The sequence below is a fragment of the Eurosta solidaginis genome, chromosome X, assembly GCF_040869045.1.
Source record: "Eurosta solidaginis isolate ZX-2024a chromosome X, ASM4086904v1, whole genome shotgun sequence".
NCBI lineage: Eukaryota > Metazoa > Arthropoda > Insecta > Diptera > Tephritidae > Eurosta > Eurosta solidaginis.
In genome coordinates this window covers 115,313,539-115,339,597 of record NC_090324.1, presented here as the reverse complement: position 1 = coordinate 115,339,597, position 26,059 = coordinate 115,313,539, and the positions used below count along the sequence as shown (strand labels likewise).

General features: G+C 40.1%; 1 pseudogene; it reads right to left on the bottom strand.

The window, feature by feature from the left end:
* Positions 1 to 412: 412 nt before the first annotated feature.
* The window catches only part of LOC137235086 (transcription elongation factor SPT5-like), a 31,249-nt pseudogene continuing 5,602 nt past the window's right edge, over positions 413 to 26,059 (bottom strand).

The following is a 26,059-nucleotide window of genomic DNA, read 5'->3' as shown; positions in this document are numbered from 1 at the left end:
TTGTGACATACTCACCAGCGTAACTATGCTTGTGCGAACTACTTGCCAAAAGCGATTGCCTCCACCCTGAAAAATCACAGGTAATATGTAGATATTCCAGAAGACGTTCTACCCTACCCACTGGAGACCACTCACCAAGGACATTTATTGCATCGTCTTCCAGTGCTGCGGGGGGAACCGTAGGTGCTTCGGAATCGTAAAGCTTGTCCTCCTCCGGACAAGCCGATCCCATTTAGCGTGGTCGGCAAGAGCAGGCATTGCGTTGTGGTAGTTGTGGGCACCGACAAATGATCGTTCAGGCCCACGCTTTTGTTGGAGTTTTATGTCTTTGATTTTATTTGCATATCCAACGTGATTTGCGTACAATTTATACAAAGTTCGCTAAAATTTGTTCTTATTCAAACAACTTATTTTAATCAACAGATTTCATTTTGCATAAATAAGCTGTTGGAAGCAATTTGATTTCATCAATAATCTGACAAACGCTAGTATCCTTATCCGACACTGAATGCACCTTACCAACCGATTCCCTCTAGTCACCATAAATTACTTTAAATTCATCGCCTACTTCTGATAGTACCGGTGCCAAATGTTCACTTACAATCGATACACTGGGATCTTCTTGACGCAAGAATACAGAGCAACCATCAGTTGATACAGTACGTATAATGCCTGTTTGTCCAACTAAACCAGCATCGTCATGTGTATGAATTTTAACTTCAATATCTGTGGTACACCAATCGCCAATTGGTCAATCCAAACTTGCACCTGGTGTTTGCGGATTATACGGTGATTGTGGATTACCTCTGGATATGGTGATGGTGTTGGAATAGGACTTGAATTGAATGGACTGTAACTACGATCTGAGCCGTATAAAGTTCCTGGTGTTTGTGGAGCAAATTGTGTATTCAATTGATAACCCGGTTTCCTGGGATTATAACCAGGACTTGGGCTAGGCTCCTAAAATGTGTAGTCAAAGTCATTTGTGCATGCTGGTATATTAGCAATGCTAGGATCCCAAGCGCCATGACGTGGTGGCATGCTGCGCTATAAGGTGTACGACCCTCTAAATCCCAATTGGGCGTTTCATTGCCTAGCAATGGTGTCTTCGAACCAGCCGCAGCATACACTGGGGTCTGTGAGCCATAGCCAGGTGTACGTGCTGGTGTACGGCCATATGTAGACGCTGTCACCCTCTTTTCCAGGCATACCAACCATTGCGATATGATTACGGTCAACAGATATAGTTTGACACGAAGTATGTAACTCGACTCGTGCTTTACTCTCAGTGGCATCCTTAGCAATGGCAACAACGCTTTTATATGGTCCACCGCTAATTTTAATAGTTCTTCCTAATATTTCGCGATCCCGTATTACTCTGAAGCCGCCACGTCCACCTCTGCTACCCCACGTCCTCCACGGCCACCCGAGGGGTGCATTGGCGATTGTATGCGTGGCGACATATAACCGAAACCGCTAAGTGTGCCAGCACTATTAACTTGACCCTTCCTACCGCCAGCCAATTGTAAATGTTGTGTCTCACAAACAAATATGCCACCATTTCTGTACATGCCACAATGCAAGAAGTCTAAACTGCGATAGAGATGTTTTATTTCGCCCAGCATGTTACTATTCAAATTAATTTATTTTAATATTAGAAATCGATGGTAATTCGAATATTAACAAATATGCCACCATTTCTGTACATGCCACAATGCAAGAAGTCTAAACTGCGATAGAGATGTTTTATTTCGCCCAGCATGTTACTATTCAAATTAATTTATTTTAATATTAGAAATCGATGGTAATTCGAATATTAAGGCCGAATCAACCTTCAAACGCTATCATCCAAGTCTGAGTATTTGTTTTTGGCACTGATTAAGTTTTTGAGAAAAATGCCGCAGGAATTGAGAATTGTACAATGCATTGAATGTCAAATATATCAGGTTGATTTAACAAAAAGGGCTATGAAATGGTCTTGCAAGGTATGTAGTGCCAGAATCGTAAACGCGTTCAGGAACTGAATAAACAGCAGGAACAGATTGATCTTTTCGACTCCAAGCTTGCATTAGAATTTGCTGAAAGTTCAGAAAACGATTTTGATGTGGCTGCGCCACAGCTTATTTCACAAACAAATTTCCAAGTAGTACAAGGTCGAATTTCATGGATGAAAATGATAAAAATGCACAAACACATGATTGTGATCAAATTGAAAAAAACGCGTCGAGTCGTAACGACTCTTCTTGTTTCCACAACACCACAAAATGGGAGAGAGGATAATCACAGCAGCTTGGTAAAAGAACAAAACGAATTTTTGAAGAAACTGATGACGGGGAAAGCATCAAAAAAGCCAGCATGCCGCCCCCATGTGGCCCACATTTACTTTTACTATATCACGTCGTCTCATCTGATTTTGATCAGCATCCAAAGCAATTGGATTGCGATTCTCTCTACGCTTATGCAGTGGTGTACCTAGGTTTGCATTCAATTACTTTGCCATGCATACCCAAACCATGGAAGTTCTCACGTTCTAAACGTACAATAACGCCAACATTTAGGGATCAATCTGTACAAGATCGCCCCATTGACACTGACCCAAACAACAGACACCTGTCGCTACGTCAGAGCAAAGTTGCAAATCAATTAAAAAAGAATTTAAAACTGGGCAAATGTGCTCGGTTACGTCAACTCCGTCTTTACAATTATATTAAGGTTTAAATAATCTCCAAATATACCTACTTTCATATACGTACGGTGGCGAATTATTCGCTTTCAAATTGTGCATTTAGAGTTGAGACTTTTTTCTGAATAACCTTTTTGCTGATTGTGGCCTCTTATTGACGTACCGGCATTAGTAATCCCACAGTTTTCCATCTGCATGCCTTGGCAGTTCTTGGGACAATTTTTTCGTTTGAACGCTCCAAACTTTTAACGTTGAAACTTTACTACCACTAACAATTAAACGTGAATCTCCAGACCAAGCTATTTTATACGCTGCCTGAACGTGTCCCCTGAATGTAGCTATAAATTGACCATCTTGTGCACGCCGTAGTAAAAAATGAAATGAACGAACGGAAAATCACTTGATACACTTCCCGTTGTTTCAATTCATAGGAATTTTAAATTCTATACACGGGTATGTATGAATGTGCGTTTTTTTGTCTTTGCCGTTGGTATGCTGGTACCAGTGAGCGTAATTCTGAAAAGGGAATGGTAGTAGACGAAAAAATGAAAATAGTAGTAGTTGGTAGTTTTTACCAAGAAAACAACAGCTATAGTTCATATTTGTACCAAACAATTAATAATGTATTGTAAAACAAATAACGCGCATTTCCAGGAAATGACACCTTTAAAACACGTAAACAAGACAAAATTACATGTACATTTGTATATACCTACATAGCTTATGCCTATACGATACTCACCTTTTTTCCTGTATCGTGAGTGTGAAATACTGACAAACATGCACCAAAACGTCTAATCACAACAACAATATTCCAAAGTACCAAAAGTACTGCCACAAAATAACCGATATCGGCATGTTCTCGTTTACGTAGAACTTTTTATTTTCGTTCAAATTATTCACGAAAAAAAAAAAAATACTGAGAAAAATAGCGCAGAAAATATTTGCGTGCTCAGTTACTATATTTATCTCATCAAAAATTTATTTCCTGTTTAAGTTCTTCACAAATTTTTCAAAATTGTCTGGTTTGGTCAGTATCGCCTTCTAATGTTAGTTGGGTGGGCTCGGCAATTCAATACTTTAAAATTATCGCAGTATACGTTTACAGTGCGAAAATACTGAAATATTGGTAGATTTTGGGCCTCGGCGGTAGTAGTAGTAGAAAATGAAAATGGGCCAGAAAAGTTAGTAAACCTATCAATGCGGTAAAGTCCGTGCACTGACTGTCCATATACTTATACCAACGTATGTACATATATATGCCGAGTTTTAAATGCACATTATATTAGGGATGCATAAAAAGATGCAAACGGGTACCCAAAAACCCGTTCCCGGAAAAATCGGTACCGGAGCCAAATACCCTTCGGGAACCGTGTCGTTTGCTAAAGGCGATCAATAAAACAGGACTACAAGCGTAATTGGGGAAAAGTTGAAGAAATAAGCGGAGGGCAATACAAAAAAAAAAAAAATGATTCATTCTACAAATTTTTCTCTTCGTCCAAAACGAACATTTTTTATTTTTTTCTTTACATAGCATACAATTTGCTGTCCAAACATTTTTTTGTGGCGGGCAGGGAAGTTGTTGGTTTCTAGCATCAACAACACAAATAACAGCGACTCAAAAGAACCCACGCTATACACTTTCTACCCGGTTCGGTACCAGAATGTGCGAACCGAAAATCGTAAATGCTAATTTTTCTGCAGCATTAGTGTGCCCGTGGCTAGCTAAAACGCTACCGGTTGACACAAAATAAACAAAATAAGGCACTAAAGACCCAGGCACATAACGTGCGGGGAAAGAGACCATGCACATAATGCGCGCCACATATGAATATTTTTTTTTATGCAGCGACAGATGTTTCCTCTTATGCGCGCGCTAATAAAATTTCCCAAATCCCAATAATACAATTAGGGACCACTCGCCCCCGCAGTTTCGAGAATGACTCGACCCAGTCAAACATATTGCATTTCTTTCAGAAAAATGGGTCGCTTTGCCGCTATGCAACGAAATGCTGCCAGGAACGTCATGCGTTATACGTCGGAATGCCGCGCTTGTTTTAAGCAACATCCCATACGCCTGTGTCCCATATTTCGGGCCAAAAAACCCGAGGAGCGTCTTTACTTAGCGATCCGCGGGAGCTGCTGTGGAAATTGCTTGGCTCTAGACCACCGCTCTAACGCGTGCCCAAGCCAAGGCCGATGTAAAAAATGCGGCGAAAAACATCACACGATGATTCACATCTCCTCGATTGATGAGGAGGAACAGCTACTCCACGAAGCCCGCTCCAAGCCATGGAGTGTACAAGTTGAGGAGGAGCTGGAATCACCCCGTGAGCGGACTGACGACTCCATATCATTATATGCGTCAGATGCATATCCCAGGATTACCCAGGTCCACGTTGTGATCTCAAGACCCTATCCAGAACAGGACGAAAAGTATCCTATGTCTGTCTCCTGGTTCTAAGCTACCCCTTTACCAATTTTCAGCCAAATTTGTTCATCCGTTCTTGAGTTATAAATAGTGTAACTAACACCACTTTCTCTTATATATGTACATATATACATCACATTAGAAACTTCAAAAATAACAGTATTTCTCCACTATTTAATGGATGTTATTATACATTCTACAAACTTCAATCACTATATCTATTAAAAAAAAAAAGCGCATGAAAATCCGTTGCGTAGTTTTAAAGGTTTAAGCATTCAAAGGGACATGGGACAGAAAAAGCGACTTTGTTTTATAATATGTAGTGATAGTGATACATGCAAAAATACCAAAAAATAAAACTTTTTTGAAGAATTTTAAGGAAATGTTTAATATTTTTAACGAAAGATTATTTTTCAACAGATGTATGCATTCTTAACCATTTATGTTGCATTAACAATTAACCATTTATGTTACATAAATATGTATGTACATACCTATGTCAAGCTGATAAGATATGAAAATACATACATATTGTTATGGAAACGCATTTCCTATGAGAGCAGCAAGGAAGGCAGTCGGCATGATATTGTGGTGCACAGTGGCTGGTCATGTCGGCTGGGCTGGGTTCTTGCCAACCTTGCTGTCCTGCGCCATAACAAAAAAAAATCCTATCGTGCCTTTAAAAAAAACTGACAAAAAGCGCAGAACGAATTCAAAACGCTTACAAATTCAAATTAAAACAACATCCGGCCGAACCGGATGTCACGGACAGACCGTTACAACATTCAAAATTTAAATTCAAAAAAAAAAATAACCGCAAAAAAAATTACCGAACCGGACATGGCCGGTTACCAACGCTGAAAATCAAACTCAAAAAACCGCTGAAAATTTAAAAGAAAAGAAACAAAAAAAGAAATGGGCCGAATATATATAGGGGGCGCCGCGGGTGGTGTTGCGGCGCCCGGTGCTTTGTCCCACCCTCAAAAACCATGGCCACTGACGCACCTAAAAATTCGGTGGCCCCTTACCTGGTTTACCTAGTGCCTTCTAAATCAGAAAGACTGTCAGCATTCCCATTTTAGAATACACAATTTATTGACAATTCATTTCTATTAATGTATGTATGCAACTAAAAAATATAAGATAGTGCAGGTTTCTTAACCAGGGGCTACAGCATGGGCTCCAAAGCCAAAACAAGGCTGCTTATAGCATCGTCCCAAGACAAATTCAGAACGAGAAAAAAAAATGTTGAACTACGAATAGCTATTTACACTATGAAAATGTATGCAAGTGTGTGTAGTGTAGAAAGTGAGAGTAAAAAAAATGATCCAACAGTTCACACTTTATTGGGCCGAAATCGAAAACGAAATCTAATATGAATCCTTAAGTCTGGCTAAGCTTGTTCTGTTGGGGGTTCTTTTCTTTTCTCTTACTTTTGCTCGTAATATTTCAAATTATACATATATTTATGTCTCTTTTTTTTTTTTAATCGTTATAAACGCTTTGTGTGAGAAAAAATATGTAATTAAATGTACTTATGTATAGGAAATATACTACATACCAAGTAAGAATTTGGTTGAAATTTTTTTTTTTTGTCCATTCACAAAACATATTTTAGGACTATAAAGTTTGGATACAAATTTCGATACTTGGGGCTCTCTTACAAAATTATTATGTTGTTGTAGTAGAACTTATTTTTGAGTGTAACAAAATATCAATTTGGTATGATGCGCATAGTATAATGATAATAATATGTAATATGTACTAAGAAAATTTGTTACAAAAGCAATAAAGATGAAATTGTGATAGCAATATGTACTACATGCACGTATATTATTTTCTTCTTGTTGTTCGAAAGATATTGCAAGCAATAGTGATTCATATGTATATATATATATATATTGTATTTGTATGATATCAGAAAAAGGTTGAAATCCTTTTAGCAAATTCGTGCATAATTATTTTTTTTTTTAAATTTATGGTTGACCTCCAAAATGGAACGCTAAAACTTTTCAAATGATAAAGACGCTTTTTATGAATAAAAACTTATAGAGCTAACTTCAATCATTTTAAAGCAATAAAATATTATTAAAATGATAAAAAAAAATGTATGCCCCTTGTTGTAAAGCTAACTATTTCAAGTATTCAATACTACAATTTGACAAAAAAATCGACCCTTGTTAAATAGTTTAACCGGACTGTATAAAACTCTATAAGTATTACTTAGAAGCTTCTTTGACTAATTATATCTAAGTTTATACATTGCTGGTACTTACATAGCCGCCTCTGCCGGCGTGGTTACTGGTGATGTTGTTGTTGCTGGTGAAGTTGTCGCTGTTGTTGGTTATGGCGCGCGGTACTGTTGGTGGTTGTTGCGCTCTGGTCCGAGGTGATCGAGTGAACCTGGTGGCAATAAACTTCGTGTTGACCTTTACGATCTGGATGACTTGGTGCTAATTTTGGCGTTCGTTGTAGTACACTGCAGCGTACTGCTGGCCCTGGAGGCGGAGGTGGTGTTGGACGCTTTTCCAAAGGTGGTGGTGTACTTCGTAAACGTAGAGAAAGGGGTTTATCTTCGGATACCAAGGGTTTTCATCAACAATTAGTTTAGTGCCGTCCGAATTCGAATCGGAATCACTAGAACTTTCCTCACTAGGTGTGACTGTGAAACGCCGACCTACTTCAACTGGATATTCTTTACGTTGAGCTTGTGTCAACACGACACGACGTTGTAAGGTTTATTACCACCCAAAATAGACGAGTAGAAACGAGGTTTGTCGTTATGAACTATGTCGGTACTTTGCGCTATCGACTCTTTCCTAGTTTCTGGGCATTTCCCTGTTTTTTCTTTTGGTAGTTGGGTAGTTGGCTTTGGGAGTGTTCGAGAGAAAAGTTCTTCGAAAGATTTATGGACCTCTACGCGTTGGCGATGGCGAGTACCGAAGAAGATTTAATGATGAGCTGTACGAGCTATACGCAGACATCAACATAGTCCAGCGAATTAAAACGCAGCGGCTGCGCTGGCTAGGCCATGTTATGCGAATGAAAGATGATGCTCCGTCCAAGAAAGTGTTTCTATCGGAACCCGCCTATGGAAGCAGAGGTAGAGGGCGGCCCCCACTCCGTTGGAAGGACCAGGTGGAAAACGATTTAAACTCCCTTGGTGTGACCAATTGGCGCCGGCTGGCGGAGCGAAGGAGCGACTGGCGCGCCTTGTTGGACGGCCATAACCGTTTAGACGGTTAAGCGCCAATTAAGTAAGTAAGTAAGTAAGTTGGATTAAGGAATCGGCCTGCGATTCCTCGTTGCAATCTTTTGGTTCTTCAACAATACTCTCTTGAATATGTGCACAGCACGGCGAGGGTGTTTTGCGATGAGTTGAATATAGTTGGGGGATGTGCAGTTGATGTAAGCAATAGTGCTAATGAAGCAGTATCTGAGCTTGACGCCCTTGCTGTTGAAGTTGTGTCACTAGATGTTATACGATCCTTTTGTATAATCGCAGAGCCGCCAAAAATTAGGCTGAAGCAAATTTGATATGGAGAACTCGTCCAAACTCCGAAAGGCTAGTGGTTATCGCCACCTCAGAAGGCCAAAAAAAAATATTTGGGTAGACATTTTGGTAGAGGAGAACTCGTCCAAACTCCGAAAGGCTAGTCCAACCTAAGCGTGGACTGCCAGGGTGTTCACGGTCTTCGGTGAGTACGCGCGTGAACATCCTATGAGGTCAGTGCTCGGGGAGAATACTGGGCTAGATGTCCCCGACTGCCAAAACGCCCAGACAAAAAAAGTCCGATTGGTAGGTAGATATAAAAAAAAATCAAATTGTAATTTGGCAAAGAAACGTTCTTTCTTGTACATTGTGGACGAATATCCGAAGCATGGAAGCGACCTATCAATTTCCCGTTTAGGTCCTCGAGATCATACAATGCATTGCCTATTTTTCGGAGCACGCGACACTTAAGGTATTTCGGCAGGAATTTGGCGTTAATACCCTGTTTGAAGTTACTTAAGGCTAAGTTTTTCCGGAAAACTTCCTGACCTTCCTTGTAGTTGACTTGCCTAGAGCGCTTGTTATAGGTGGTTCCTCCCCTATCCTTGGCCTGATCTAAATTTCTACGGATCTGCTCACGATTATTAGTCAACTTGTCAGTTCTGCTTACTATCGTAGCCTGGTCTTCCCGAAGGCTGCCGAGTTTCTCTAAAATTTTGTACGTTGAGGCATGTCACTGTGAATGAATTCAGAGACCCCTACAGCTGGAAAAATTTCGCAAGCGAAGTAATTTATAACGCTACCAGTGGTGGCTCTCTGCATGGGCTTTAGCCAAACGTATTTTGAAAGATGGTCTAATACTATAAAAAGGAATTGGTTGCGCCGCTTAGATCTCGGACACGGCCCTAGGAAATCGCAATATAATCGCTGAAATGGCCTTTCGGATTCGAAGGTACTCCCTATAGGTGGCCTCGACTGTTGGTTAGTAGGTTTTACCGATTTGCAGGTATCACAACGCTGGACGTAGTCCCTGACGTCCTTAGCCTGCTGCGGCCAGAAGTATTTCTGCCTAACGCGTTCTAAGGTTTTCTGCCACCCGCCATGGTAACTCCGGTTAGCGTCATGTGCTAGTCTCACTGCTTCCTCAGTCAACAATTTCGGCAGCCATAATCGCCACAGCGAGTCTTCTCCCCTTCCACTCCCTTACGAAATTTAACTCGTTTGAAAATTACCCCGTCCACCACTCGTAAATCCAGTAACGATTCCTCATTTTCGGTGACGGTCCGAATCAAGTTTAATATTCGTTACTGCAGAATTCGGGAGAGACTAAATCTATTTCCCCGGGTGTGGTAGTGAAAGTCAACTCGTCGGCATCAAACCGCAACAGCGCATCTGGTACTACATTCAGGGTGCCCTTACGATGTTCCATTTTAAAGTCGTACCTTTGCAGTAAGAGCGACCACCTCGCCAACCTCCCGCTCAAGTCCTTTTGTGTCATTAACCACTTGAGACTGGAGTGGTCCGTGATAGTCCGAAACGGTAATCCCTCAACATAGGATCGGAATCGCTTCACGCTGATTATGGCGGCGAGACATTCCAGCTCGGTTACCGTATAATTGCGTTGAGCATTATTCAGCTTTTTCGACACAAACGCGATTGGATGCTCAGCGCCCTCGTCATCGACGTGGAACAACACTCCGCCAACACCTATTTTGGAAGCGTCGCATTGTATTACAAATTCCTTGGAAAAGTCTGGTTGGGCGAAGACCGGAGCGGAACTCAAAGCTACTTTTAGTTTTTCGAAGGCCTCTATAGCTTCAGAGGTAAGCTTGAACGGGCCTGATAACTTACGGAGACAGTCGGTCAAGGGACCTGCCAAGTCAGCAAAATTGGTAATAAACGCCCTGTACCAATTCGCCATGCCCACAAACCTACGCACTTGCCGAGGGGATTTAGGGATCGGGAAGTTTTGCATTGTTTCTATTTTTCCCGGATCCACTTTTAAACACCCGCTGCCTATCAAATACCCTAAGTAGCGTATTTCCTTCTGACAAAATTTACTTTTCTTCACGTTTATTGTCAGCCCTGCGTCTCTCAAACATTTGGCCACTTACGCTAGCAAATTCAGGTGGTCTTCAAAATTAGTGCTGCATATCATCAGGTCGTCCAGGTAGACAAAGACGTTCTCTCACAGACGCGAAGGGATTGCCTTGTCCATCAGCCTACTCATAGTCTGCGGTCCATTGCGCAGACCAAATGGCATTACCTTGAAGTGGTACAGAGGCTCCCCGGAACTGCGAATGCTGTTTTTTCCTAGGAGGACTCTGTCAGTTTGATCTGGAAGAACGCGTCCTTAAGATCAATGCCACTAATAAAATGCGTATCTTTCAGTCTGCTCAATAAACCGTTGATATGAGGCAGGGGGTATGAGTCCTTCTTAGTCACCGCGTTGACCTTCCTGGAAACTATGCACAGCCTAACTTTGCCTGGTTTCTGAACCAGTACCACAGGACTACACCACGGAGAGTTTGATTCATCTATAACCCCTAATTCGAGTAACCTGTCTAGTTCGCTGAAAGCTTCGGCTTGCCTCGGTGGCGAAAGAGGGAAATGTTTGCTTTTTATGGGAACGGCATCACCGGTGTCAATGCGATGCTCTACTAATCTAGTTTGCCCTAGGCCTAACTTTTCGTACGAAGGAAACGTCTCGATGACCTTTTGTAATTCTAATTTCCGGGCTGGTGACAATTCATGGAGGTTAAGTTCTTCTTCCTTTTCAGGTCTAATCTCTATGCACTCTACGCTTGGGAATATTTCGGGAGCTAACGCAAATGCTCTCCAAAAATCTACCCCGAAGTACGCTTCTTGGAGCAGTGAGGGAACAAGGTAAAAACGAATAACCTTTGTGATATTTTTGAAGGTGACCGGTAGAGATACTGAGCCTAAAATTTTTTGCTTGTTGCCGCCCGCGGTATATACGAACGCATGTAAGGGCTGATAATCGAAGCCGTTATCCTCTAGGAATTCTAATCCATTTTCCCTAAGATGGAGACGTTGGCTCCCGAGTCCAGCAACCCTACGAGAAAACTATCCTTAATCTTAGCCTTTACGAGGGGCCTTTCATCCTCTGTAAGCGTTAACATGGTGGCTTGCAGTAGTCTACGCTCGTGTACTCTCCTGTGGTATCTCTTCCTGCACTTCAAAATATTGTCCGATACCGGGTATAGCTCCAAAATGGTATGCTTTATTGGTTCGTACCTAGGTTCCCTTTCTTCTAGGTTTGGTGAAAATTGCGTTTGGCAAGCGACATCCCTGTGCTGGCGTCGCAGAATCTTGATCGGATCGCCCATCGTGGATGAGGACGTTTGACTCTCGGATTCAGAACTATTCGAATTGTCCGTACTGTCAGGTTAAGTTATTATTACGTTTGAGGGTTCTTCTGCCAGGGTACCACTGCAGCTCGGAAGCTCACCACCTCCATGCAACTCGGTACCTGCGAGAGATCCACCCTCTGGTTCAGTGCACGGGACGACGCCTCGAGAACTGGCGGGTGTAGGAGCTATGATGCCGAACGAGGTTCCCCCGCCTTCTCGCTCGGGTACTGGTTTCCCTGCCTGCGATGGTCCCTGGGGCATTTAGGAGTAAATACACCCTTATACCCACATCTAAAACAAAAAGGATTCTTAATGGGTTCCTCACAGTATATATAGGAGTGGCCCATTGCCTGGCAATTCCAGCATTGGATTCCCGAATAGTCCTGTCTCCTGTTGCGTCGATATTCCAGCGCCTCTATCTGCGGATCCATTTCGCCATCCTCGCTTTCCCTCTTCAAGTTCGGGGTTGTCACACGTGCTTCGTTCACATGTTGTCCTGGGTAATTGGCTTCCAACAGCTTGCTTTCTTTCAGCACTTGTTCACCTCTGCGTGCTACATCGCGTAGATCATGAAGGGTCCTTACATCTCCGTTGAAAAGCATTAGCTCAAGGCTACTTTTGACGTTTCTTTTTATTATGTCAATCAGTAGAATCTCCGACATGGGTTCTCTTAAGCGCGCGTTCAAGGAAATTATGTCCGTGTGGAACACGTCATAGCACTGGCTTGTTCACTGCTTCCGCATGGAGATCTCCATCATGATCTCGTGGTCAGTTTTCAAAGTACCGAACTCTCTTTTTAATGAGTAGCACAAAAAGGCATATGTCGCGTTTGGGTTTTGATTTGTGAAAAGCCAGTACCATTCTTCGGCCCGCCCGGAAAGAAACAGGTGGAAACTAGCCATTATTTGTTCGTCCGTGCATTGTGTGCGCTCACACAAGGTGTTCAGCTTAAAACGGAAATCTGCTACGCTTCCAGTGCCGCCGAACGAGATTTTCCACTCCTGCGGTTTCACTACTATGCTGCTCGGAGCAGGGTACATTGGTGGTATTACTTTTGGAAGTGGGTTACGGTCCATCCTATTCGCGTTCCGGTTATGATTCAATGACTGCTGTGCAGATTCGATAGCGGCGTTGAGTTGGTCCATATTGTTTCTAATTGACTCCACCTCCCTCCGCATTTCCTCCTGCGAAGCCTGGAACTGTCGGTGAAGCACTTCCACCCACGAGTCTCCACGAGTAGCTTCGTTCTTCATTCCTGGGGTATTCGCCCGGTCACCTGCAGCTTCTCTAAAGTTTCCAACTCCTTGGTGTAATGGTAAGGCACCAGCTCCATCCGGTGCGTAGGTCGACACATTGGTCATTAGCCCCGAGATATCATGCGCGTTTAATAGGGGCGCATTAAGATTACTGGTACATACAGGTCTGTCCATTTTATCGCGAGGGTCATTCAGGTGCGAGCCCATGTTCATTCCCGCGGGATCTCCGTATTTCCCCCCTACTGGGGTGTGCACCACCAAGGGACGCCTGGCCTTGGGGAAAGCCCTATTTTTACCGCCCCGGTGCTGGCTTCCCCGGAAACCCTCCGCACTTCCAAACGGAGTATTCCGACGCGGTTGGCCGAACGACTGCTCGCGCGACATAGTCACAGAAAAAAGTTGGTCAAGTAGTAGATAACAAAAACTTTTGCCACGTAAGGCAGTTAGGGATTATGGGGAAAAAAAATTAAAATCCACCCCCTTTCACCCTATACCCTAAACGTTGAAGGGTATAAAAAAATGGCTATACAAAAAAAAGTTTGCGAGCGAAAAAAAAATCGGGAGAATAACTGCTGTGGAAAAAAAAGTAAAAAATCAGCTGAAAAAAAGAAATATAATTATCGGTTATGCGTATCTTCAGTATTCAATGGGAACGCTGACATCCCCTTCCCGAAGGCACTCGGGCTACAGTTAAAAAAAATCACACGGATACGTTCATACATGTCCCTAGTGCTCCCAACCGCAATGCGAGGGGGTCTTAAGGCCCCCCTCCGAGACTGGTTGGGGCCACTAGGGTCCGCTCCAGGCACACACGGGTTGGTCTCAACACGTCCAGCCGCAACGCAGGGGCAGTCTCCAGGGGCTCGCCCCTGGGACTGGTTGGGGGTGTTGAGGCCTCCTCTCCATTCTTACCGGACACCCCTCCTGCCTCCGCCGCAATGGGTGGATCGGTTTCGTGGCCGCTCCCCCAGTCTGGTGGGACAGGAGAGGGTGGCGCTGTAGATCCCAGCTCCCCTCGTCATAATCCAGGTGGTTTTCGGTGCTACAACCTGAGACGTAGGATGAGCTGCGGTCCGTACAACTCACACACACACTCATATAAGACAACACAAATTCGGCATAAGAAAACTATAACAATTTAAACATTACAAAAAAAACCCAATTAGCGGACAAAATTATTCCAAGCCAACTAACGGACAACATTCCGGCAACATAAAAACCCCAACTAGAAAAAAAAACAAAGTGCGTGCAGCACTGCCTCACCGGGTGAATACAAAGTCCGGATAACTGACGTTAAGTCACATGGCTCCGTAAGCTACTGCCCCCGATGACCAGCCCGGACAACCTGATCCGTCCAACCATCCCACCGCATCGTAGGTGGCAGCTCCCGTGGCTGCTCACTCGGACTGGTGGGATGGTCAACTTCACAGGTTGACCCGACTGACCCTCGTGACCAGCGCCTCAGGTGCCACGTTGGGCGCCATCTGTTATGGCGCCCTCAGCAACTGTCAACGATGATCACTCTGGACAACTTGATCCATCCAACCATCCCACCGCAACGCAGGTGGCTGCTCCTGCGGCTGCTCACCTCGGACAGGTGGGATGGTCAACTTCACAAGTTGACCAGGAATGACCAGCGCGACAGCGCCTCAGGCACCAAAACCCCTTGGGCGCCATCTGAATTGGCGTCCTCAGCAACTGTCATCGATGATCATTCTGGACAACTTGATCCGTCCAACCATCCCACCGCAACGCAGGTGGCTGCTCCTGCGGCTGCACACCTGGGACTGATGGGATGGTCAACTTCACAAGTTGACCACAATGACCAGCGCGACAGCGCCTCGGGCACCAAATCACGTTGGGCGCCATCTGTTATGGAAACGCATTTCCTATGAGAGCAGCAAGGAAGGCAGTCGGCATGATATTGTGGTGCACAGTGGCTAGTGATGTCGGCTGGGCTGGGTTCTTGCCAACCTTGCTGTCCTGCGCCATAACAAAAAAAAAAGTTCCTATCATGCCTTTAAAAAAAACTGACAAAAAGCGCAGAACGAATTCAAAACGCTTACAAATTCAAATTAAACCAACATCCGGCCGAACCGGATGTCACGGACAGACCGTTACAACATTCAAAATTTAAATTCAAAAAAAAAAAATAACCGCAAAAAAAATTACCGAACCGGTCATGGCCGGTTACCAACGCTGAAAATCAAACTCAAAAAACCGCTGAAAATTTAAAAGAAAACAAACAAAAAAAGAAATGGGTCGAATATATATAGGGGGCGCCGCGGGTGGTGTTGCGACGCCCGGTGCTTTGTCCCACCCTCAAAAACCATGGCCACCGACGCACCTAAAAATTCGGTGGCACCTTACCTGGTTTACCTAGTGCCTTCTAAATCAGAAAGACTGTCAGCATTCCCATTTTAGAATACACAATTTATTGACATTTCATTTCTATTAACGTATGTATGCAACTAAAAAATATAAGATAGTGCAGGTTTCTTAACCAGGGGCTACAGCATGGGCTCCAAAGCCAAAATAAGGCTGCTTATAGCATCGTCCCAAGACAAATTCAGCACGAGACAAAAATATGTTGAATTACGAATAGCTATTTACACTATGAAAATGTATGCAAGTGTGTGTAGTGTAGAAAGTGAGAGAAAAAAAATGATCCAACAGTTCACACTTTATTGGGCCGAAGTCGAAAACGAAATCTAATATGAATACTCAAGTCTGGCTAAGCTTGTTCTGTTGGGGGTTCTTTTCTTTTCTCTTAATTTTGCTCGTAATATTTCAAATTATACATATATTTATGTTTTTTGTTTTTTTTGATAATCGTTATAAACGCCTTGTGTGAGAAAAAATATGTAATTAAATGTACTTATGTATAGGAAATATACTACATACAAAGTAAGAATTTGGTTGAAATTTTTTTTTTCCATTCACAAAACATCTTTTAGGACTATAAAGTTTGGATACAAATTTCGATACTTGGGGCTCTCTTACAAAATTATTATGTTGTTGTAGTAGAACTTATTTATGAGTGTAACAAAATATCAATTTGGTATGATGCGCATAGTATAATGATAATAATATGTAATATGTACTAAGAAAATTTGTTACAAAAGCAATAAAGATGAAATTGCGATAGCAATATGTATTACATGCACGTATATTATTTCCTTGTTGTTCGAAAGATATTGCAAGCAATAGTGATTCATATGTATATATATATATATATATATATATATTGTATTTGTATGATATCAGAAAAAGTTTGAAATCCTTTTAGCAAATTCGGGCATAATTTTTTTTTTATTAATTTATGGTTGAGCTCCAAAATGGAACGCTAAAACTTTTCAAATGATAAAGACGCTTTTTATGAATAAAAACTTGTAGATCTAACTTCAATCATTTTAAAGCAATAAAATATTATTAAAATGATAAAAAAAAATGTATGCCCCTTGTTGTAAAGCTAACTATTTCAAGTATTCAATACTACAATTTCACAAAAAAATCGACCCTTGTTAAATAGTTTAACCGGACTGTATAAAACTCTCTAAGTATTACTTAGAAGCTTCTTTGACTAATTATATCTAAGTTTATACATTGCTGGTACTTACATAGCCGCCTCTGCCGGCATGGTTACTGGTGATGTTGTTGTTGCTGGTGAAGTTGTCGCTGTTGTTGGTTATGGCGCGCGGTCTTGGGCACGCTGTGTTGGTGCTGTTGGTGGTTGTTGCGCTCTGGTCCGAGGTGATCGAATGAACCTGGTGGCAATAAACTTCGTGTTGACCTTTACGATCTGGATGACTTGGTGCTAATTTTGGCGTTCGTTGTAGTACACTGCAGCATACTGCTGGACCTAGAGGCGGAGGTGGTGTTGGTTTTCCAAAGGTGATGGTGTACTTCGTAAACGTAGTGAAAGGCGTTTATCTTCGGATACCAAGGGTTTTTCATCAACAATTAGTTTAGTGCCGTCCGAATCCGAATCGGAATCACTAGAACTTTCCTCACTAGGTGTGAATGTGAAACGCCGACCTACTTCAACTGGATATTCTTTACGTTGAGCTTGTGTCAACACGACACGACGTTGTAAGGTTTATTACCACCCAAAATAGACGAGTAGAAACGAGGTTTGTCGGTATGAACTATGTCGGTACTTTGCGCTATCGACTCTTTCCTAGTTTCTGGGTATTTCCCTGTTTTTTCTTTTGGTAGTTGGGTTAAGGAAACGGCCTGCGATTCCTCGTTGCAGTCTTTTGGTTCTTCAACAATACTCTCTTGAATATGTGCACAGCACGGCGAGGGTGTTTTGCGATGAGTTGAATATAGTTGGGGGATGTGCAGTTGATGTAAGCAATAGTGCTAATGAAGCAGTATCTGACCTTGACGCCCTTGCTGTTGAAGTTGTGTCACTAGATGTTATACGATCCTTTTGTATAATCGCAGGGCCGCCAAAAATTAGGCTGAAACAAATTTGATATGGAGCACTCGTCCAAATTCCGAAAGGCTAGTGGTTATCGCCCCCACAGAAGGCCAAAAAAAATATTTGGGTAAACATTTTGGTAGAGGAGAACTCGTCCAAGTATATAGTATATATATATGTATATTAGAGCGGGTTAAATTGTATGGATGGATTTTTTCATCAGGAGTATAGCAAAAACGTAGTCTACAGATGATTGTAAGAAAAATTGCTGAAGACACCATAGCTCTAAGTCCGATTTCGAGACCCCCACTTTTGCAAAATAGATATTTTGCCATATGAATGTAGGGGTTTGGCCAAAAAATCTTTATAGCTTCTAATAGAATTATAGGAAAAATATCATGTTGGACTTGAAAGGTATTTTACGTACATTTCAGAATCTGTATTAATGTCTTTAATGTTTTCTGAATTTTAGTAGAGACATCAGGCTTAAATTATGAGAAATTAGCCTAAAAAGAATATTTCCAACAACTTTCGTTCAGACAGTTTTTCTTTTTATACTCACAGTTCTTTGCACACAGAGCATATTAACTTTGATTGGATAACGGTTGGTTGTACAGGTATAAAGGAATCGCGAGATAGATATAGACTTCCATATATCAAAATCATCAGTATCGAAAAAAAATTTGATTCAACCATGTCCGTCCATCCGTATGTCCGTCCGTCCGTCCGTCTGTCCGTTAACACGATAACTTGACTAAATATCGAGATATCTTCACCAAATTTGGTACATGAGCTTATCTGGACCCAGAATAGATTGGTGGTGAAAATGAAATCGGATGATAACCACGCCTATCTTTTATATATATAACATTTTGGAGAACACAAAAAACCTGATTATTTTGTAAATAATACGCCTAGAATATTGAAATTTGACGACTAGACTGATAGCGAGACTCTTGACACAAATTTGGAAATTTTTTAAAATGGGCGTGGCGCCGCCCACTTGTGATAAAATCAATTTTACAAATATTATTAATCATAAATCAAAAATCGTTAAACCTCTTGTAGCAAAATTCGGCAGAGAGGTTGCCTATACTATAAGGAATGCTTTGAGGAAAAATTAACGAAATCGGTTAAGGACCACGCCCACTTTTATATAAAATATTTTTAAAAGGTCGTGGACGAATATATATCTTTGCAAAAAAAGAGCTTCATATCAATGGTATTTTATTTCTCAGGTGTATTTATAACAGTAAATAGGAAAAACTTCAAATTTAAAAAAATGGGCGTGGCACCGCGACTTACGACTAAGCAATTTTCTATGTTTCGGGAGCCATAACTCGAAGAAAAATTAACGGATCGTAATAAAATTTGGTCCACAAATTTTCCCTATAGCAGGAAATATTTCTAGAAAAAATGGACGAGATCGGTTAAAGACCACGCCCACTTTTATATAAAATTTTTTTAAAAGGGTCGTGGACGAAAATAATAAGCTATGTCTTAGCAAAAAAAGGCTTTGTCTCAATGGAATTTTACTTTCTAAATTGAATAATAACATTAAACCGGAAAATACTAAAATTTTTGAAAATGGGTGTGGCACCGCCCCTTTTATGACTAAGCAATTTTCTATGTTTCGGGAGCCATAACTCGAAGAAAAATAACGGATCGTAATAAAATTTGGTACACAACTTTTCCCTATAGCAGGAAAGTATTCTAGAAAAAATGGAAGAGATCGGTTAAGGACCACGTCCACTTTTATATAAAAGATTTTTAAAATGGTCGTAGATGAAAATAATAAGCTATATCTTAGCGAAAAAGAGCTTTGTATCAATAGAATTTTACTTTCTAAATTGAATAATAAAATTAAATTGGAAAATACTCAAATTTTTGAAAATGGGTGTGGCACCGCCCTTTTTATGACTAAGCAATTTTCTATGTTTCGGGAGCCATAACTCGAAGAAAAATTAATTTATCGTACTGAAATTGTGTACAAATATGTGACCCGGCCTATGAAAAGGTGGCTTATGACTCAAAAGAGAAATTGAGAGAAACAGCTGTTAAAGATAAAAAAAAAAACTATCGAAACCAGAAAAAAAGAGGAACATTTTTTTTCAGTCATAAGCCTTTTCGTAGGCCGGGTCACATGTTTTCTTATAGCAGAAAATATTTCTAGTAAAAATGGACGGGATCGGTTAAAGACCACGGCAACTTAGATATAAACAAGTTTAAAAGGATCGTGGACTAGAACAATAAGCTATAACTTAGCAAAAAAATAGTTTTGAATCAATGATATTTCACTTATCAAGTTTTATTGTAAGAGGAAATGGGGAGACATTTTTTTTTTAAACGGGCGGTGCCCCGTGTTATGTAGAAAAGTAATTTATCTGAAATGAAATGTACAATTCAAGTTCACGCTGAGTATATAATGTTCGGTTACACCCGAACTTAGGCACCTTTACTTGTTTCGAATTCGTTTTAGTAGAATAAAATTAAAAAAAAAACCTAAATTTTCAAGTAATAAGCAAAAAAACACAATTTTTATGTTATTATTATTTTAATGTAATTTATTTAAAAAATTATTTTTTTACTTAGAATTGACCATTTTAGCGTATTTTTCAAAATAAAAGTAATGTTATGTTATTATCTTTAAAAATCTTTTTTGCTCTCCATTCGTGGTTGTTTTTCACGACTTTCTGCTGTAACAACTATAACACCTTCAGGTTTTTTTTTCTATAACATGTTTGGAAACAGATGTTAACAACTGTACATATCTTTCTGTTCCTTGTATATGCATTGGAATATTAGGATCATCTAGTGTTGTCTCATCCTAATCTGAGAATTGTACCAAGTGATCGTATGGAATATTTCTTGTGAATGTCGGTTCAGATAGTAAATTATCGTCATTCAGATCTATCATATCAGAATAATCTGAAGCATTAAAATTGATATTATATTTTTTTTAACTCTGAGTTTAGTTGGATCAAGTATTTTTTCTTGATAGTATACAATTTTTTTGATCACGTATGGTTTTCTATCATCAAACAACATTGTTAACAAAATGTTTTCTGGATGAGCGTAATATGAATTATTTTGGATTACACCATCTACAATATTAAGTAAATTACATTCATTTAATTATACTCAGTTGAGCAGAGCTCACAGAGTGTATTACCTTTGATTGGATAACGGTTGGTTGTACATGTTAAAGGAATCGAGATAGATATAGACTTCCATATATGAAAATCATCAGCATCAAAAAAAAAAAAAAAATGATTGAGCCATGTCCGTCCGTCCGTCTGTCTGTTAACACGATAACTTCAGTAAATTTTGAGGTATCTTGATGAAATTTGGTATATAGGTTGATAGGCAATCATCTCAGATCGAAAAACCGAAAAAGTGCGATAATTCATTACCAAAGACGGATAAAGCGATGAAACTTGGTAGGCGAGTTGAACTTATGACGCAAAATAGAAAATTACTAAAATTTTGGACAATGGGCGTTCCACCGCCCACTTTTAAAAGAAGGTAATTTAAAAGTTTTGCAAGCTGCAATTTGGCAGTCGTTGAAGATATCACGATGCAATTTGGCAGGAACGTTACTCCTATTACTATATGTAGCTTAATAAAAATTAGCAAAATCGGAGAGCGACCACGCCCACTTAAAAAATTTTGTTTTTGTAAGTCAAATTTTAACAAAAAATTTAATATCTTTACAGTATATTTGTCAATTATGTCAACATTCAACTCCAGTAATGATATGGTGCAAAAAAATACAAAAATAAAAGAAAATTTCAAAATGGGCGTGGCTCCGCCCTTTTTCATTTAATTTGTCTACGATAATTTTAATGCCATAAGTCGAACAAAAATTCACCAATCCTTGTGAAATTTGGTAGGGCTTAGATTCTAGGACTATAACTGTTTTCTGTGAAAAAGGGCGAAATCGGTTGAAGCCACGCCCAGTTTTTATACACAGTCGACCGTCTATCCTTCCGCTCGGCCCTTAACACGATAACTTGAGCAAAAATCGATATATCTTTACTAAACTTAGTTCACGTACTTATCTGAACTCACTTTGTATTGGTATTAAAAATGGCCGAAATCCAACTATGACCACGCCCACTTTTTCGATATTGAAAATTACGAAAAATGAAAAAAATGCCATAATTCTATAAATACGAAAAAAGGGATGAAACATGGTAATTGGATTGGTTTATTGACACAAAATATAACTTTAGAAAAAAACTTTGTAAAACGTGTGTGACATCTACCATATTCAGTAGAAGGAAATGAAAAATGTGTGCAAGGCGAAATCAAAAGCCCTTGGAATCTTGGCATTAATACTGTTCGTGGTATTACATATATAAATAAATTAGCGGTACCCGACAGATGATATTCTGGGTCAAAATGGTCTACATTTTGGTCAATATCTCGAAAACGCCTTCACATATACAACTACCACCACTCCCTTTTAAAACTCTCACTAATACCTTTATTTGATACCCATATCGTACAAACACAGTTTACAGTCACCCCTGGTCCACCTTTATGGCGATATCTCGAAAAGGCGTCCACCTATAGAACTAAGGCCCACTCCCTTTTAAAATACTCATTATCACCTTTCGTTTGATACCCATATTGTACAAACGCATTATAGAGTCAACCCTGGTCCACCTTTATAATGATATCTCGAAAAGGCGTCCACCTATAGAACTAAGTCCCACTCCCTTTTAAAATACTCATTAACACCTTTCATTTGATACCCATATCGTACAAACAAATTCTAGAGTCACCCCTGGTCCACCTTTATGACGATATCTCGAAAAGGCGTCCATCTATAGAACTTAGGTCCACTCCCTTTTAAAATACTCATTAATACCTTTCATTTGATACCCATATCGTACAAACGCATTCTAGAGTCAACCCTGATCCACCTTTATGGCTATATCCCTAAATGGCGTCAGGTGGACTATGGCCCACTCCCTTTTTTTTATACTCAGTTGAGCAGAGCTCACAGAGTATATTAAGTTTGATTGGATAACGGTTGGTTATACATATATAAAGGAATCGAGATAGATATAGACTTCCATATATCAAAATAATCAGTATCGAAAAAAAATTTGATTGAGCCATGTCCGTCCGTCCGTCCGTCCGTCCGTCCGTTAACACGATAACTTGAGTAAATTTTGAGGTATCTTGATGAAATTTGGTACGTAGGTTCCTGAGCACTCATCTCAGATCGCTATTTAAAATGAACGATATCGGACTATAACCACGCCCACTTTTTCCATATCGAAAATTTCGAAAAACCGAAAAAGTGCGATAATTCATTACAAAAGACCGATAAAGCGACGAAACTTGGTAGATGAGTTGAACTTATGACGCAAAATAGAAAATTAGTAAAATTTTGGACAATGGGCGTGGCACCGCCCACTTTTAAAAGAAGGTAATTTAAAATTTTGCAATCTGTAATTTGGCAGTCGTTGAAGATATCATGATGAAATTTGGCACGAACGTTACTCTTATTACTATATATACGCTTAATAAAAATTAGCAAAATCGGAGAAGGACCACGCCCACTTTAAAAAAAAAATTTTTTTTAAAGTAAAATTTTAACAAAAAATTTAATATCTTTACAGTATATATGTAAATTATGTCAAGATTCAACTCCAGTAATGATATGGTGCAACAAAATACAAAAACAAAAGAAAATTTAAAAATGGGCGTGGCTCCGCCCTTTTTCATTTAATTTGTCTAGGACACTTTTAACGCCATAAGTCAAACAAAAATTAACCAATCCTTTTGAAATTTGGTAGGGGCATATATTTTATGGCGTTAACTGTTTTCTGTGAAAATGGGCGAAATCGGTTGATGTCACGCCCAGTTTTTATACACAGTCGTCCCTTCCGCATGGCCGTTAACACGATAACTTGAGCAAAAATCGATATATCTTTACTAAACTCAGTTCACGTACTTATCTGAACTCACTTTATCTTGGTATGAAAAATGAACGAAATCCGACTATGACCACGCCCACTTTTTCGATATCGAAAATTACGAAAAATGAAAAAAATGCCATAATTCTATACCAAATACGAAAAAAGGGATGAAATATGGTAAGGTAATTGGATTGTTTTATTGACGCGAAATATAACTTTAGAAAAAACTTTATAAAATGGTTGTGACACCTACCATATTAAGTAGAAGAAAATGAAAAAGTTCTGCAGGGCGAAATAAAAAACCCTTAAAATCTTGGCAGGTATTACATATATAAATAAATTAGCGGTATACAACAGATGATGTTCTGGGTCACCCTGGTCAACATTTTGGTCGATATCTGGAAAACGCCTTCGCATATACAACTACCACCACTCTCTTTTAAAACTCTCATTAATACCTTTAATTTGATACCCATATCCTACAAACTCATTCTAGAGTCACCCCTGGTCCACCTTTATGGCGATATTTCGAAAAGGCGAACACCTATAGAACGAAGGCCCACTCCCTTTTAAAAATACTCATTAACACCTTTCATTTGATACCCATATCGTACAAACAAAGTCTAGAGTCACCCCTGGTCCAGAAAGGCCCACTCCCTCTTAAAATACTCATTAACTCCTTTCGTTTGATACCCATATTGCACAAACGAATTCTAGAGTTACCCCTGGCCCACCTTTATGGCGATATCTCGAAACGGCGTCCACCTATAGAACTAAGGCCCACTCCCTCTTAAAATACTCATTAACTCCTTTCGTTTGATACCCATATTGCACAAACGAATTCTAGAGTCACCCCTGGTCCACCTTTATGGCTATATCTCGAAACAGCGTCCACCTATGGAACTAAGGATTACTCCCTTTTAAAATGCTCATTAACACCTTTCATTTGATACCCATATCGTACAAACGCATTCTAGAGTTACCCCTGGTCCATCTTTACGGCGATATCTCGAAAGGGCGGCGTCCATCTATAGAACTTAGGCCCACTCCCTCTTAAAATACTCATTAACTCCTTTCGTTTGATACCCATATTGCACAAACAAATTCTAGCGTCACCCCTGGTCCACCTTTATGGCGATATCTCGAAACGGCGTCCACCTATGGAACTAAGGATTACTCCCTTTTAAAATGCTCATTAACACCTTTCATTTGATACCCATATCGTACAAACGCATTCTAGAGTTACCCCTGGTCCATCTTTACGGCGATATCTCGAAAAGGCGTCCATCTATAGAACTTAGGTCCACTCCCTTTTAAAATACTCATTAATACCTTTCATTTGATACCCATATCGTACAAACGCATTCTAGAGTCAACCCTGATCCACCTTTATGGCTATATCCCTAAATGGCGTCCACCTATAGAACTATGGCCCACTCCCTCATAAAATACTCTTTAATGCCTTTCATTTGATACACATGTCATACAAACACATTCCAGGGTTTCCCTCGGTTCATTTTCCTACATGGTTATTTTCCCTTATGTTGTCACCATAGCTCTCAACTGAGTATGTAATGTTCGGTTACACCCGAACTTAACCTTCATTACTTGTTATTTTTAATACCTTCCATTTGATAAGAATGTCATACAAACACATTCCAGGGTTACCCTAGGTTCATTTTCCTACATGGTGATTTTCCCGTATTTTGTCTCCATAGTTTTTAGCTGAGTATGTAATGTTCGGTTACACCCGAACCTAGCCTTCCTTACATGTTTTTATACTCAGTTGAGCAGAGTTCACAGGGTATAGTAACTTTGATTGGATAACGGTTGGTTGTACAGGTATAAGGGAATCGAGATAGATATAGACTTCCATATATCAAAATCATCAGTATCGAAAAAAAATTTTATTGTGCCATGTCCGTCCGTTGGTGTTGGTGTAAAAAATGGCCGAAATCCGACTATGACCGCGCCCACTTTTTCGATTTCGAAAATTACGAAAAATTAAAAAAATGCCATAATTCTATACCAAATACGAAAAAGGGTCGAAATATGGTAATTGGATTGGTTTATTGACGCAAAATATAACTTTAGAAAAAAACTTTGTTAAATGGGTGTGACACCTACCATATTAAGTAGAAGAAAATGAAAAAGTACTACAGGGCGAAATCGAAAAATTTGGAATCATGGCAGGAATATTGTTCGTGGTATTACATATATAAATAAATTAGCGGTATCCGACATATGATGTTCTGGGTCACCCTGGTCCACATTTTGGTCGATATCTCGAAAACGCCTTCACATATACAACTACAACCACTCCCTTTTAAAACCCTCACTAATACCTTTAATTTGATACCCATATCGTACAAACACATTATAGAGTTACCCCTGGTCCACCTTTAAGGCGATATCTGGAAAAGGCGTCCACCTATAGAACTAAGGCCCACTACCTTTTAA